We start from the raw sequence: 15268 nt of genomic DNA on the forward strand, positions 1-15268 counted from the left end.
GCCTGCCGCCTGATCACGTTTTGTCTCTCCCACAATGTTTTGTCGACGGACCCGCTCGAATCATCAGATGGTGGCTGCTTGTTAATGCTGATAATAGCGAGTCTGGATTCCAGTTAAATATAGCCTGCAACAATACGCTTACCTCGATTACATATAGTGAAAAACAAGGGTTTCCGACGACAGTTACACCGCAACATAGTCGACGGACCATCTAGCAACAATTTATGGTAGGTTTGTCTCCCAGCCATAGCGACACTCGGCGCATACGCGGAAGGCGAGAGACAGGCTCCTAGTTGGGGCTCTGAACACGCTACCGTCATAGTTTATTTATTCTGGCTTTAGAAACATTGATCACACAGCCAGCAATAGTTATGACTAAACAGGATTAATATAAAACTTTGATTTCAGAATAAAATTCAGTAGTCAGTTGCACAGATATTTTTATTTCGCTTCGCCGGTATCAACAGATTAATCTGTCATCTTTAGAAGCCAATACAATTGGAGATATTATATAACAAGTGTATAACAGAACCTTACTTAGTATTGGTTTAATAGATGTTAGTATCTTCTTCACACAAGCAGTATTCCATGACATATTCCAAAAATTTACATACTGTATATAATTATTGTAAACAAAGATTGACAATTTACAGCAAATTAATCACATTTGTGTTAGCAGCAAGGAACATACGTAAAAGCATTTTATAAGTACAACTGAGGTATGTAAAGAAGTTATATATAACAGATGAAATATATAGCAGATAGTTCTAATATCTAAAAGGAATGGGACAATTTTTACATTTTATAAGAAATGCCATACAATTAATATACAGGGTGTTTCAAAAAAGAAAAACCTGATTTCAAAACATTATTTATTGACACATACTACACACGTGGTATAAATTGCCAGGCACAAAATCGTGCAGTTTTACCGGTGCTATTACAAATGCTGTGTGTCTCCACCACCAGCAGCAAGAACAGACAATAGCTAATTCGACATAGACTTGACACACTGTATCTGCTTTTACTAAAGTTACGTCGGCTGTTATTCTGTTCCTCAGTTCTGTTTCACGATGTGAAGTGTAGATGAACATACTTTCCTTCACATATCCCCACAAACAAAAAATCGCATGCGGTCGTCTGTGGCTATCTTGGAGGCCGAGAAAGCAGGGCAGTGTCTGGAGTCACGTGCGCCTTATCTAATGTTGAGGCAAAGTGTCATTGAGAAACTGATGTACATTGTTGTGCCACTGAGGTGGAGCTCCATGCTGTTGGAGAATAATATTATCTGAGTCCTCCTAAAGTTGGATAAAAAGCCAATTCTGCAGAGTTTCAAGACAGTTCAACGCTGTACAGGGCGCACGGAGCCCCAAGACACTGCCTTGTATTCTTGGCCTCCGAGATTGCCAGACATCACTGAATGAGATTTTTCTTGCGGGGATGTATGAAGGAAAAATTGTGTACATTTCTGCTTTCTCTCGTGACATAAAAGAAGTGGAAACAATAAAATTCTCCATAACTTCTGTAAAAGCAGATTCACTACAGTTCATGACGGGTTTAGCTATCGTCTGGATGTTGTTCGTGCTGCTACTAGTGGACACATCCACACAGAGAGTTTATAATAGCATAGATAAAACTTTAAAGATTTTGTGAGTATTTTGAAATTCATCTCATGTTTGTAGTAAACTTTTATCAATAAATATGGAGTTTGGAAATGATATCATTCTTTTTGAAACACCCTGTAGGGTCAATTTTTCAGTACAAGCTTATTATTCAACTAATCTTTCGTATAAAGAGCAACTTGGTGACATAATTGGTGGCAAAGAACACATTGAGTTAATATTTTTTAAAGAATGTATCTACGAGATATGAAATGTCACCTAGAAACGGTATAGTGGTGCGTTTCTTAACACTGAGGCCATTATTGTTCATTGTAGAAGACTTCGTATTCTTGTGGTTTTATTTTTATTAAGTTTTTGTGTACGACTTGCTTGATATTCTTTTTGATCGCTATATACTTTTAAGTTTTAAAAAATGTCATACACCCGCCTTTGCTGAGCACTTTAAAAATGTACCTGTACAGAGTAGCTGTGATGGAGTCCTAGGCGCTTGCGGACAGAGAACTTGACACACCCAGGATTTCGCACGTCTACAGCATAGCCTCCATGCAGACGCCAAGGACTCTCGTCACACTTTATCTCTATACACGTACATTTTTAAAGTGTCAACAAAGGCGGATGTGCACCAAGCTTTTGTTGAAAGTCTTACGGGGACTCTTCGCAATGTTATTCACTCAAGTGATCACGCCAAGGGAGTGTGCGAAACAGGAGGGTAGAAAAAACGGAAGTACCCTTTGCCGCTTCAGATTCCGTTCAAATTATTTCGAATGGTTTTAACGATCCCTGGTGCTTCCAACCTGTACTCTAGAACAAGAACTGCAGTCGCACTGTCCTCCCAAGGGATGTAACCACATTCGACGGGGTTGCTTATCCACAATGTTCTTACAGAAAGAATGAATCTTTCGCTGCAGGGGTGCATGCAGGGGGGTGCCAGTGGGGGCACTTCCCCCTACTGACAACTACTTTATTTTAGAAATACGAGAAAGGACTAGTAACCGCACGACCCAGATTATTATGACCGAAAATACCTGAAAATTATCACTACAATCACAGGAAAATATCTACAAAGTTACTTAAAAATGATATGAAACATATGTATAGTGAGTTATAACAAGATCTAGACGAATGAAAATCTTTATAGGATTTCATGGAGGTACGTTGCGTCTATGCAAATAATTGAAGGCGTTTGTTTATTGCCATACGCGTTTAGCTTCTTTTATTTCTGAAGCATCTTCAGTGGCCTGTAATACATGTTTATTTTTATACATATAATAAATGTATTATGTGGTTGTTATAACGTGTTACTATGCTACATAATTTCATGTTTCTCACGTGTTTTTTAGGTTAGAATCAACTTTTGTAGGACAAATTTCGTGATGTGAAATTCCCGTTCGGTTTTACGATTTCCAGCGCTGATAGCCGATGTGTGTGGTCCTGGAGATGTGTTCATTAATTCGCTGACTAGGACGACACCACCACAGGAGTGGCGCCTATACGAAGGGAATATAAGCATCGCTCCGCCTAAGCAGCGGTCGCAGTGGATAAACGCTATAGCCGGGACTTGTGAAATGTATTATTGGTTTGCATGGAAATTGTATATATCGAAGGACATTGATGGTTTGCATGTCACCATTTGCTTGCGAGGCATCTTTGTAAATAAGCAAAGTTAAGTACTGTCAATTCAACTTACTGTAATAAACTCCATTAACAAGATTTGCTATCCGAGAAAACAGCCTCCTAGGCACCCTATATTAGACGAGTGGGCAGGATACGACAGTAGAAGTGGCTTCGGGTGTAATCCAGGGAAGTGTGTTGGGACCGTTGCTATTCATGTTGTATAGTAATGACCTTGTGGACAATATTAATAGTAACCTCACACTTTTTGCAGATGACATAGTTATCTATAACGAAGTACTATCTGAAAGAAGCTGAATATTCAGTCAGCTCTTGATAATGGAAATTACCTTTACATGCTCATAGATGTAAAAATGTGCACTTCGAAAAACGAAAAAAGTTGAAATCCTATGACTATAGCACCGGTGAGTCACAGCTGGAATCGGCCAACTCATACAATTAGTAGGGATATGAAATGGAATGATCACACAGTCTTAGTCGTGGGTGAAGCGGATTTCGGTAGATTTCTGTTTATTGGTAGGATACTGGGGAAATAAAATCAGTCCACAAAGGAGATGGCTTTCAAATTATTCGTGCAGCCCTTCCTAGAATATTGCTCAAGTGTACCCCACAACAAATATGATTAACTGGGGATACTGTTCATATGGGAGAAGGCCAGCACAAATAGTCTCAGGTTTGTTTGACACGCGGGAGAGTATCACAGAGATGCCGAAAGAACGGAACTGGAGACTTTTGAAAAGAGAGTCAAATGCCGAGAAAGCCTACTTACAAAGTTTCAAGAACTGGCTTTAAATGACGACTCTAGGAACATACTACAACTCCCTACGCCACTGTAGAGTCTGTGAGGGCAAGATTATAGCTGCAGCACGCATGGAGGGATTTACACAATCATCCTTCCACGCTACATACGGGAATGGAATGGGGAAAAAGCCTCTCATAACTTGTACAACTGGATGTATCCTTTGTCACACTCTTCACAATTGTTCACAGAGTGTAGATGTAAATGTAGACAGTATGACCAACAGAATACATGGCGGGAAACGCAAAATCTGGAAACATAAAAAAGCAGTTTTTCAGTTTTACTGTGTATACGGGCTTAAACTACAGTTATTTACGATGTACCTCAGTAGTGTAGAGGAAATCGAGACGAACAATTTTATATAGTACACTTTTGGTCCATCGAGTCGGGTAAGTAACACAATGTAGCCAAAGAACACCACCTAAGCTACACTGTTCTCACGTTGCGCGAAAATTTTCTTCGAGCAAACTTTTGGTCCTGGAGAAAAAAATGACCGTGTTCTTTTTAGTAGGAAATGTAATATAGTTTAACTTCGTGCTAAGTTACGTTTTCGCTTGAGGCCCCGGTTCTGGTGTAAAAAAGTGACCTTCAAATGCACTCCCACACCCACATCAATGCCCCGCCATTCAGGAATTTTAGTATGTCATTCGTGGCACTATCTCCTACCACTGTACAAAAATTTGAGACCACACAAATTATTTTCCATGTTCCACCCTTTTTTGGTCTTCATTGACTGACTTGTTATTGCGCCAATGGCTTAATAGTGCATTTACAAATTACAAAGTTTACGTTTCTGTAAATCAACATTCGAATTTTGTTAATTTTAACGGTATAAAATTAACAATTAAATTGTTTGTTTTTCTGGACTTCTTACTACGAAACTACTAAGCATGTAAGAGCAGAGTTTAGATCGAATTGTAAACGTAAGTGGATTTTGCATAACGTTTACAGCTCAATTTTTTGTTTCAATACCCTTACTGGAAAGTTGAGTTTAATAATGTTAACGAAAAATCCGACTAAAAAGATGGCGTAATAACCGTCAACCAAGACTAATAAAGGTCGAACATGGGACATAATTCATGTACTCCAAAGTTCTGTACAGTGGTAGGCGGGCCGTGAATAACATACTAAAAATCCTGACCAACTGAAGATGGCTGTGAGGAACGGGGAGCATTTGAAGAACACTTTTGTACACCTTTCTTGCATAACTCGAGAGCTGCAGCGTCTAGTGAAAACGTATCTCAGCAAAAATTTACACTACGTCAAATTCCCTACAAAAAAGATCCTACTCATTTTTTCATTTTTTCTACAGGACGAACAGCTTGCACAAAGAGAGTGAGATGACGCTGGAAAAGCGCATGCGATATAGCTTCGGTGGTGTTTTTTGGCCAATTTGTGGTAGTTTCTCGAGTTGATAGGCCACTATGTAATTAGTAGATAAAAATTCTTACAAAATTTCTAAACCACATGTATTACGAATATGATTTACCCCACTGACATGAAAACCTGTGGGCGCCACGGGGTATCAGCAGTGTTCAACATTGTCAAGAACATTGACCTGTTTTCGATCGCGAAATGTGTGGGAATGATGTGCCCCACAGAAAGGGGCAGTCCTTCATGCCACACCCTAAAGGCTTTTTGCGTCAGTTCTCGGCAACAGTGTGTGAATTTTTTTCTTCGGCCATCCCTACGAAAACAGCATGATTTCATCGCCGAGCTTCATTGTTCTGACCTCCATCACAGAGGCGTCAAAAGAAGAGGCGAAATGCGGTTAAGAAGAGATATGACAACCTACTCATCCTGTGACAGGTCAACGGTGGCGTTGGGTAGAATTGTGGTGAAATTTGGTACCAATGTGTCATCCTTAACTCACCTTACAACTTACATGAAATTCTAAGCTCTGGCATTTTTTTTCACATGTATCGACACATTGGTATCTGATGCGTTGCCGAGCCCGATGGTGACGTCGCAGGACAATGTGCTTTTCCACCATTACACAGTAATTTTACAGCACCTTTGAGCCAAATTTCAAACTTCTAAGTCGCAACGGGAGACAATTACGGCGTTTCCAAAACGTAATCCTTTAATTGTGTTGCGCAGTATAGTACCAAGTTTAAATTCTATGTAAGATTCTTTTAAGCATTTCACTATCAAACTGGACTTACACAAAATCTGTTGAGTACGGACGTAACACTTGCAGATGGGGGAAAACCATTTTCCTGTAGAGTACGTCAAGTACTTCCTTGTACTTACTGCATTCCAGTATCACATGATTCAGATAGGCCAAGTCAGTTTGGTCCTGATCACAAAGTTTAGAAACTAGAATTGTTACTTCTTCAAGCAACTCGTCTGCGCATGCGCAACATCCAAACGAGGCCTCCAAAAGAAACTGTAACAACCGCGCGGAGTGGCCGTGCGGTTTGAGGCGTCATGTCACGGATTTACTACTCAAATGCGTTTATTACCTGTTTGCGTTCTTTTTTTATGCCCAGTTTAGACTTTTTTGTCCATGTAACGTAAAACGTAATGTACTGGAAAACCCATATACCGCCTTCCTTTCATGTTATAGGTCTCTATTGTAAAACCTTAAATACAGAAGCAGTATTTTCACTGGTTGACAATTTCACGTGATAAAAATCGCTCTTTTTCCCTGGACTTGAATATTCATGTTTAAATCAATGCATAAAATCTACTGTGCTGCTGAATTTGTTACGAAGCTCCCTGCTATAGCAGTATCTTCTATCTCAATGATCCGCATAGAAGGTGAAAAAAATGTCGATATTCAGGTAGGAAAGAGTAGAAGAAATTCAACGGACCTGAACTTGCCAGGTAGCTGCAGATTTGAAATGTAAAATCGCGTAGCTTCGTCATAGAATAAAGGGCAATCTATCACATAGGATCAAACCGAATTGTGGGAATTAACCCAAAATGCCCACTGATAGTGCTTGTTGCGATAAGCGGCGAAGATAATCATTAAATTAGCTCAATTAAATTGTTTGAACTGAATAATCTTCGACTGGAAAGAAATTTATTGCCATCCAGTAGCGACTATATAACGCGACATTAATCTGGGAAACGCTGACCTAAAATCAGTTAAGCTAAGAACATGGCGATGTCATAACCTTATTAAGATAACGTTCTTCACTGCGGTGCGACACTCAACAAGAGATACCGTGAGATGCGAGCGAGTTAATAATCAAATCTAAAGACTCAAAATATTCCTTCGCTGGTGAAAATACCACCTCTACACAGAATGGGTTGGCTGAAATTCATACTTTGTGCACGACGGGGCTGCCATAACTTTCGAAATTTGGTCGCGTTAGTTGATTACCTACTTCCACAGTTATTTTTCTGCGCATTAGCTTACAAAGTCGGCTTTATTTTTATTAAATGAAACAAGTCAAGTTTCTCTCGTGCTGTTCGAAAGTGCCTTTCTTTCTTTTTTCTTGAATTCGAATGCTACAGCACGGCTTTGTCCCTTCATTAAATTTCAGTTTTCAGTCTTATTCGTCATCCTGCGTCTTTTAGCATCCAGCATGTGAACTTCTAGCAGACAGTCTCTTACTGCTCCGGAAGCATTGTAAACGTCGTCTACGTCGTTCTTTGCTCACCCGCTAACAACATTTTAACAATCCTACCGTTATACTCTTCTAGCTCTCCGGCACACAGTACTCCTCTTTCTCCCTTGCCCCGAAGCGGAATGCGATAGCATCCGGGAACTTGATTTTTCTTATATGAGGTTTCTGACGGGTAATAATCACTGATTGTTACTGCCAGTTTTTTCCACTATAATCAAAATTCACTGTATACTATACGCCCCTGCATTTTAATAATTTATCGAACTAGCAATTTAATACAGACTCATTTCGAGAGACGAAGTTTATCAGCGACAGGGGAATCACCTCAAACTCAAATTTTCGTGACCGACCCGTACATTCACTAGGACCACTCGCCAACGACTCTGCTTTTCGACCCCTACCCTCCGTGGCGCTAAACGGGTCACGCTCATAACACAAACATCTTACTCGGAATTGGCATCAAAATGACGTCTCTCTGGAAGAGACGATGGCAGTCGACAACTTTGGAGACGCCATTTTGATTTAGTCATATTTCGTTGTTTTTGAATTATAACTAGCGTGTTAAGGCAGTGCGACGTTTCCAGGCTTCGGCGCACTGTAGGTTTATCGTAAACACTTCAACCTTCGTAGAATTTCTTACAATTAAATGTCAATTAATGCCGCCTCAGCGGTGAAAACCTCCAAGAGATTTCAGATGAATGATGAAATTGTTGAGAATTACATGTGCTCGTCGTGGTCTTGGAGTAGGGACGCCGACTTACAGAACCGTAGGAAGTAGATTCTTTTGTTGCTATATGCAAATATTTTTATGTTTACTTTTGTGACAGACTGAGACTGCCTTTTTAAATACAATATTCGATTTTATTAACGTGTAAGACCTCGCTTATTCAGGAACTAGTTTCTTCGAAATTTTTACTTCTGTCTGATAAAAAATCGAGGGATGAAATTGTTGCAAGCGGATCGACCAGCTATGACAATTATATCAATGGCTTGTCGAAAATATCTGGCCGCTTTTTCCGAGTCAAGGCGAGTCAGTTACCAGTGAAAAGCAGCACTGACCTTATGAGCTGCAGCTCGTAAGAAGGTTTCCACATAACTGCAACCGACGCAACAATACACACAACATGGGGTAGCGTTGCACGAACAACTCACTGACTAGTACCAGACATGAATACAGGAGGCTACGAATGTGGAACATAATGAAATATAAAACAGTATGGGCACAACAGTCTGGCTGCAGCAACAAATGACAGACGCACTGTTCAATAACGCGTTAAAAAACATAAATCACTTATTAACTGTGAAATAACGTTTTCAACATAAACAATTTAAAATTCCCAGCAGTCATAGTCCAGGGGTTGACTGAGAAGGTCGCATGGACATTGGCGACATGCAGAAGAACTATGGAAGATTTCTTCTGAAGTCGAGAAGGGCACGTGAGTTGCCAGAAGGTGTCTTGGATGTTGCATGGGACGCCTGACGCCGGTGGCTTTTGCAGTCAACTTCACGATCTCAGATGCCGCGCTGATCAGGGCGGCAACACACCGTGCGAGTAAGATGTCGTGTTGAGTATATAATGATCAGCCAGAATATTGTGACCACCGACCTACTATCGACATAAACCCGTCCAGGCGACAGCAGCGTCGTCTGGCAAGGAATGACTGTTAGTCAGACACACGCACGGTGCATGTAGTATCAGAGAGCGTATTCTCCGTGTGTAGTTCGTATTCAGAAAACAGTCTTAATCGCGTTTTTTATTTATTTAGTGCCGACCGGTTTCGGCCCATCGCAGGGGCCATCTTCAGAGCGAACATATGGTCGACTGCTGGTGGCGTCACGTCTCCTGCCACACCTTGGTAGACGTGACGCCACCAGCAGTCGACCATATGTTCGCCCTGAAGGTGGCCCCTGCGATGGGCTGAAACCGGTCGGCGCTAAATAAATAAAAAACGCGATTAAGACTGTGTTTTTAGTACTAAGTGAATTTATATTAATCGCTGTCACTCCACAACCATGTTGTCCAAACATCTATCTCAGTTTGACCGAGGGCAGATCGCAATAGCCCAGAGGCTTGGCACGAGCATTTCGGAAGCTGCATGGCTTGTCGGGTGATCGAGGAGTGCTGTGGTGTCTTCAACTGCGTGCTGAGGTGAAATCAAAATGAAACCATGTCCAGATGTCGCTGAGTTGGGTGGCCACCGCTCCTAACAAATGTCGGACGCCGTTTGCTGGGCAGACTGGTAAAAAAGGACAAGAGGCGAACTGTGGAGGAACTAACTTCATACTTTAATGGTTGGCAGAGTGCAAGTGTGTGTGAACACACAGTGTACCGAACACTCGCAACGATGGGCCTCCACAGCCGACGACCCTTGCATGTGCCATATGCAACTATGACTGAAGTGAGCACGTGACCATCGTCAAAGGACGTTGGCGTAGTGGCAGAGCGTTGCATTTTCTGATGAATCCCGATACATTCTTCACCATGCTGATAGGAGAGCGCGAATTCTTTGTCTTCCAGCGGAACGGCACTGTCACAGTGTGCATCCATGGGTCCAGAGGAGCTCGTGCAGGGTGCCATGACGACCAAGGAGTATCGTACGCTGGTTGCAGACAAGGTACACCGCTTCATGACGATCATGTTTCCAGACGACAATGACATTTTTCAACAAGATAATGCGCCATGTCATAAAGCCAAGAGTGTGATGGACTGGTTCGAGGAACACAGTGACGATTTTCAATTGATGTGCTGCTCCCCCAACTTGGCAGATCTGAACCTGATCGAACACAACTGGGATGTAATTGAACGTGGCGTCGGAGCTCATCTCCCCCTCTGTCCCCCCCCCCCCCCCACTCCCCACTTAGATGACTGTAGTGTGTGCAGATGTGGTGCGAACTCCCTTCATCGACCTACAGAAGCGTCATTGCTTCCGTGCCAAGACGCGTCGCCGCCGTTATCCGTGCCAAAGTTGGGCATATCGGCTATTAGGTGGGTGGTCATAATTTTCTGGTTGATCAGTGCAGATTGCCGCAGTGGCAGAAGACTATGGATCATAATACGCCACTCGATGCAGCCGATCTTCAGACCCATACCCATAGAGAAGCTTCACTACATGTAGGAACATATGTCCAAGAATAGCCTCAATAAATCAGACTAGTAGTATAGTTCCTGTGTTACACGAAAGTAATGAGGTATTAGCCGGCTCCATCTCATTTTTTGAGTTTTCAAAATAACAGCCTAATATTTTGCTTCCAGAAAAAGCTGTAGTCAGTCTCAGCTTCAGCATAAGCGATTTAATTATATGGTTTAAAGGAATCGTACAGATTTTTAAGTATAATAACGTATTGCAAACAGCATTCGCTTGGGTCAGTACTGTCAACTGACAGTATTTGCTATATACGTGTGTCTAACAAAGTGCAGGAGAGAGAGCTTGGTCTGGCGGCGGCCCTAAGAGGTGGGGGGGAGGGGTGTTCACACTGTTTGTGGCACTACGTCAAAGAAAAGTAGTTATTTTCCCCTTGAAATGTGCCCTAAACTACTTTTCTCGAAATACGCCATGGACGTAAGTCGAACTAATATCCAAAAGTTTCTAAAAACACAGTCATGAATCTGGGTGTAGGTGGAGGAGTTGCGATTAGCAACTTCATATCAGACAGTAAAAGTGATGCAACCCATCTAGCGTGTTACATCCTTCGATCAGAAGAGCACTCTACACAATGAAACAGAACACAAAATTTAAAATATTAAAAGTGCCTCCAAGATGGCTGTAAGTAATACATACTTCGCAACAAGATTAAAGGGTCATTTTTTCGAAACCCCGTAATTCCTACCCACTTCGACGCTTAAGTTTGAAATTTGGCTCACAAGTATGTACAACGTCATCCTCGCCCTCCGCGATGCTTCAAACAGAAAGGTGTCGATATACGCGAAAAAAAGCCACAGTTCAGAAGCTCATGCTTCATATGATGTGTACAGTGGGTTACGTTTCACCCCGTCTTTGACGGGTCTGCGATGCACGTTAGAACCGCGACGTACAGCGCTGAAGTCACGCTGTTTTCTTATGAGTGATCGAGGGAAACATTCCAGACTTACCGCCTCTCAGAATCCGAACGAAAATGTCTCATAGGGGTGGCATGAAGGACCTCAATGGAACCACCTCTCTCCCTGGGCCGTACATTCCCACACATTTCGCAGTGCGATCAGCAACAAGACGGCTTTCTTCATAACCTTTGACACACCCGATGACGTTTCAATCCTCCCCTAACGACACTGTGGGGATGCATCCCTATTAAATGTGATCTGACCCTTTTGGAGCGCAGCGCGACTGTAATTTTTGTTTTAGGGCGGCTGGAACCACTAGGGACCTTTAAACATAATTCGACGAAATTTGAACGTGATCCAAAACAGCCAAGGGTGCTTATACTTTTTCATCTCTTCTATTTTGAGTGTTCTTATGTCGTGAACATAAGGGTGGAGGAGCGTGTTTGGAGGGGGGGGAGGGGGGGGGTGCGACATATATGTGTGAATGAAACGGCGAAAGGTTCTTAAAGATCTCCCAATTCGGCAGCACCCTCTGAACCACCCATCGCTCTAGTTGAGCACCTTAATTATGTACCTGTACAGACAGAACCAATGACTTCGAGTCCAAGGAGTGCAGACAGGCTATACTGCTGTCTTTCGCCGCTGAACCGCTGTTCTTGCGCCTGATAGCAGACCATCCGGAATCGTAGTGTGTCGAAGGGATTGCGGTCTGCAAACGCCTAGAAATTCGTCAAGATTCTTTTTGTACAGATGTATTTTTTAAATAGCCAATAAAAGTGGGCGGGTGCCACCGAGGGTGTCGGAATGGAGGGTCTTATACGGACCCTTTCCCGTTTTATTCAAGCATTTCTCCATGTCCCATCCCCCTTTCATCATGCACAGGACACAAAATATGAGCGCTGAATGAGGTCACATTCAAAGTTCGTCAAGTGGTTTTCAACGGTCCTTCGTAGTTCCAACCTGTACACGAGAGCAAAAACTGCGGTCGCACTGTGCTCGAAATGGATGCGATCACGTACGGTGTGGATGCACCCGCCCCTCCCCCCCATCCCCCTAAGCTCATAGAATCTTTGAAGCACCCGAGAGTGCTAGCAGTGTCCAAGGGTGTGAAGAACGTCTTCCTTTTGTTCATGGCACGGCGGCCTGTTGTTTTCCACACGGGAAACTGTGGGAATCACTGCCCAAGGGAAAAATAGGGATGATTTCACTGACTCCTTTATGCCATCCCCTACGGTCTTTTTAGTGCCGATTCTCAGTGGCGGTGTGTGTGGAACGTTTTCCTTGGCCATTCATAATAAAGCACCTTGATTTCAAAGCTTGGGGACGCGGTTCTCACAGAGGCGTCAAAAGAAAGAGTTAAACGTTTGGAGAAAGTGGTGACACGTCCACAGTAGTGCTTGGCAGATACGTGATGAAGTTTGGTGTCAATGTGATATCATCAACTCACCTTACACGCCAAATGAACTTCTGAGCTGCAACTTTTTCTCCCTTTTTTTCGCATGTGTCGACACCTTGCCGTTTGAAGCGTCATCGAGCTGGCCGCCACTTCTCCGTACCATTACAGAGGAAGTTAGCGCTCCCCTTTGAGCCAAATTTCACACATGAACACTGCGATGGGTGCGAATTATGGGGTTTCGAAAAAGTGATCCGTTATTCCGTTGTACAGTGTAGTTCACAGATTTGAACGACCCGAAGACATAAAAAGTATTCCAATCTCTTCGATAATATAAGGTTGCTAGCCGCCTATAGATAGTAAAGAACAACAGTACTGAAAATTACTGCACTCTGCCGTTTCTCCAAGAAGTACACGATGCCTAAACCGCAGAGTACAAGACAAGAAATTGACACTTTTAACAAACAGGCGATGAGCCTAGAGGTTCACTTAACACCCTGCTATAACGCTATACATGTTTCTTGTAGAAAATGGGTGTCTTTCACCTCAATCGCTGGATGCAGAAGAACGTAAAGTTTAACATGGGAGTTGAATCCTGTTGCAGTTAGGTTGCATGTAGACAAAACACTGCCACACGTGATAATAGCAGCCCTTGCTGACTTGACCACTGAACCGCCGAACATCGTTTTAAAAACCTCTTCACACTGTCTGAGAGAGTCGAATCCCTGAGAATCTGCCCTGAACGGTGGGTTTACCTGGCTCCGTGGGCATGTCACGGGAGGCTCGTTTACAACAGGTATCAGTATAACTCTAACTTGTCATTGCAGTTCTGCTCCACTTCCGTTCTCAATCGAGTAAGAAACTGTCAGCTCAACCGATGTCTGAAATGATTAAAAGGAACAATCAAATTCACGTTAAGATGGATTTTGCAACATTTTAAACTAGTTCTAGAATAACGAAAAAGTTCATAAAAGCTAAAAATTAATTTTTTATTAGAAATAATATGGGCAGTTACGCGCTTTCTTTCATAGTTTATACTTTAGCGTTTTCTGTCGCCGGAGGAAACTCCATCTACGTTACAGTCTAAGGAAGCTACTTGAAGTGGTCACCAAAAACATTCTCTGAAAAATTTCCATTATGAGACACGTTTAATTACATGCAGCACTTCGTACTGTGTCTAAAAAATATGTGACAGTATGCTGCAACGTGAGACTGACATAAATGAACATTTGAAACAGTTATCAGAGCCAACCACCTTTTTCCATCGCGTCTCCAAGGTACTAGAGTAAACAGATGTAAATGATGAACTATAATATGTTTGGCAGTGGTATCGTTTCCGACAGAAGAGCTGCGAGCAATAAATACCAGACAGAAAATTTAAGAAACAATATGACGATGTTGTTATCCTCGTCGTCGTCGTCGTCGTCTACAGCTCTCCAAGCTACTCTATCATGTGCAAGCCTCTTCATCTCTGAGTAACCGCTGCAACCTACATGCTACTGAATCTGCTTAGTGTATTCATCTCTTGGTTGCCCTTTAAGGTTTTTACCCTCCACGCTTCCCTCCAATACTAAATTAGTGATCCCTTGACGTCTCAGAAGGTGCCCTACCAACCGAACCCTTCTTCTAGTCATGTTATGCCATAAATATCTCTTCTCCCCAATTCTGTTCAGTGCCTCCCCATTAGTTACGTCATATATCGACCTAATCTTCAACATTCTGCTGTGGCACCACATATCATAAGCTTCTATTCTCTTCTTGTCTAACCTGTTTACCGTCCATGTTTCAATTCCATACATCACTATGCTCCATACAAATCCTTTCAGAAAAAGTCTTCCTGACAAATCTATACTCGATTTTAACGAATCTCTCTTCTTCAGAAACGCTTTCCTTGCCATCGCCGGTGTACATTTTATGACATCTCTAGTTCGACCATCATCAGTTATTTTGCTCCCCAAATAGCAAAGCTCATCTTCTTCTTTAATGGTCTCATTCCCTCATCTAATTCTCTCAACATTACCTTATTTGATTCGACTACATTTCATTATCCTCGTTTTGCTTTAGTTGATTTCGTCTTATACCCTCCTTTCAAGACACAGTCCATTCCGTTCAACTGCTCTTTCAAGTCCTTTGTTGTCTCTGACACAATTACAATGTCATCGGCAGATTTTGAAGTTTTTAGTTCTCCTCCCTGGATTTTAATTC

This window comes from Schistocerca cancellata, chromosome 5 (genome assembly GCF_023864275.1).
Source record: "Schistocerca cancellata isolate TAMUIC-IGC-003103 chromosome 5, iqSchCanc2.1, whole genome shotgun sequence".
In the NCBI taxonomy this organism is placed as follows: domain Eukaryota; kingdom Metazoa; phylum Arthropoda; class Insecta; order Orthoptera; family Acrididae; genus Schistocerca; species Schistocerca cancellata.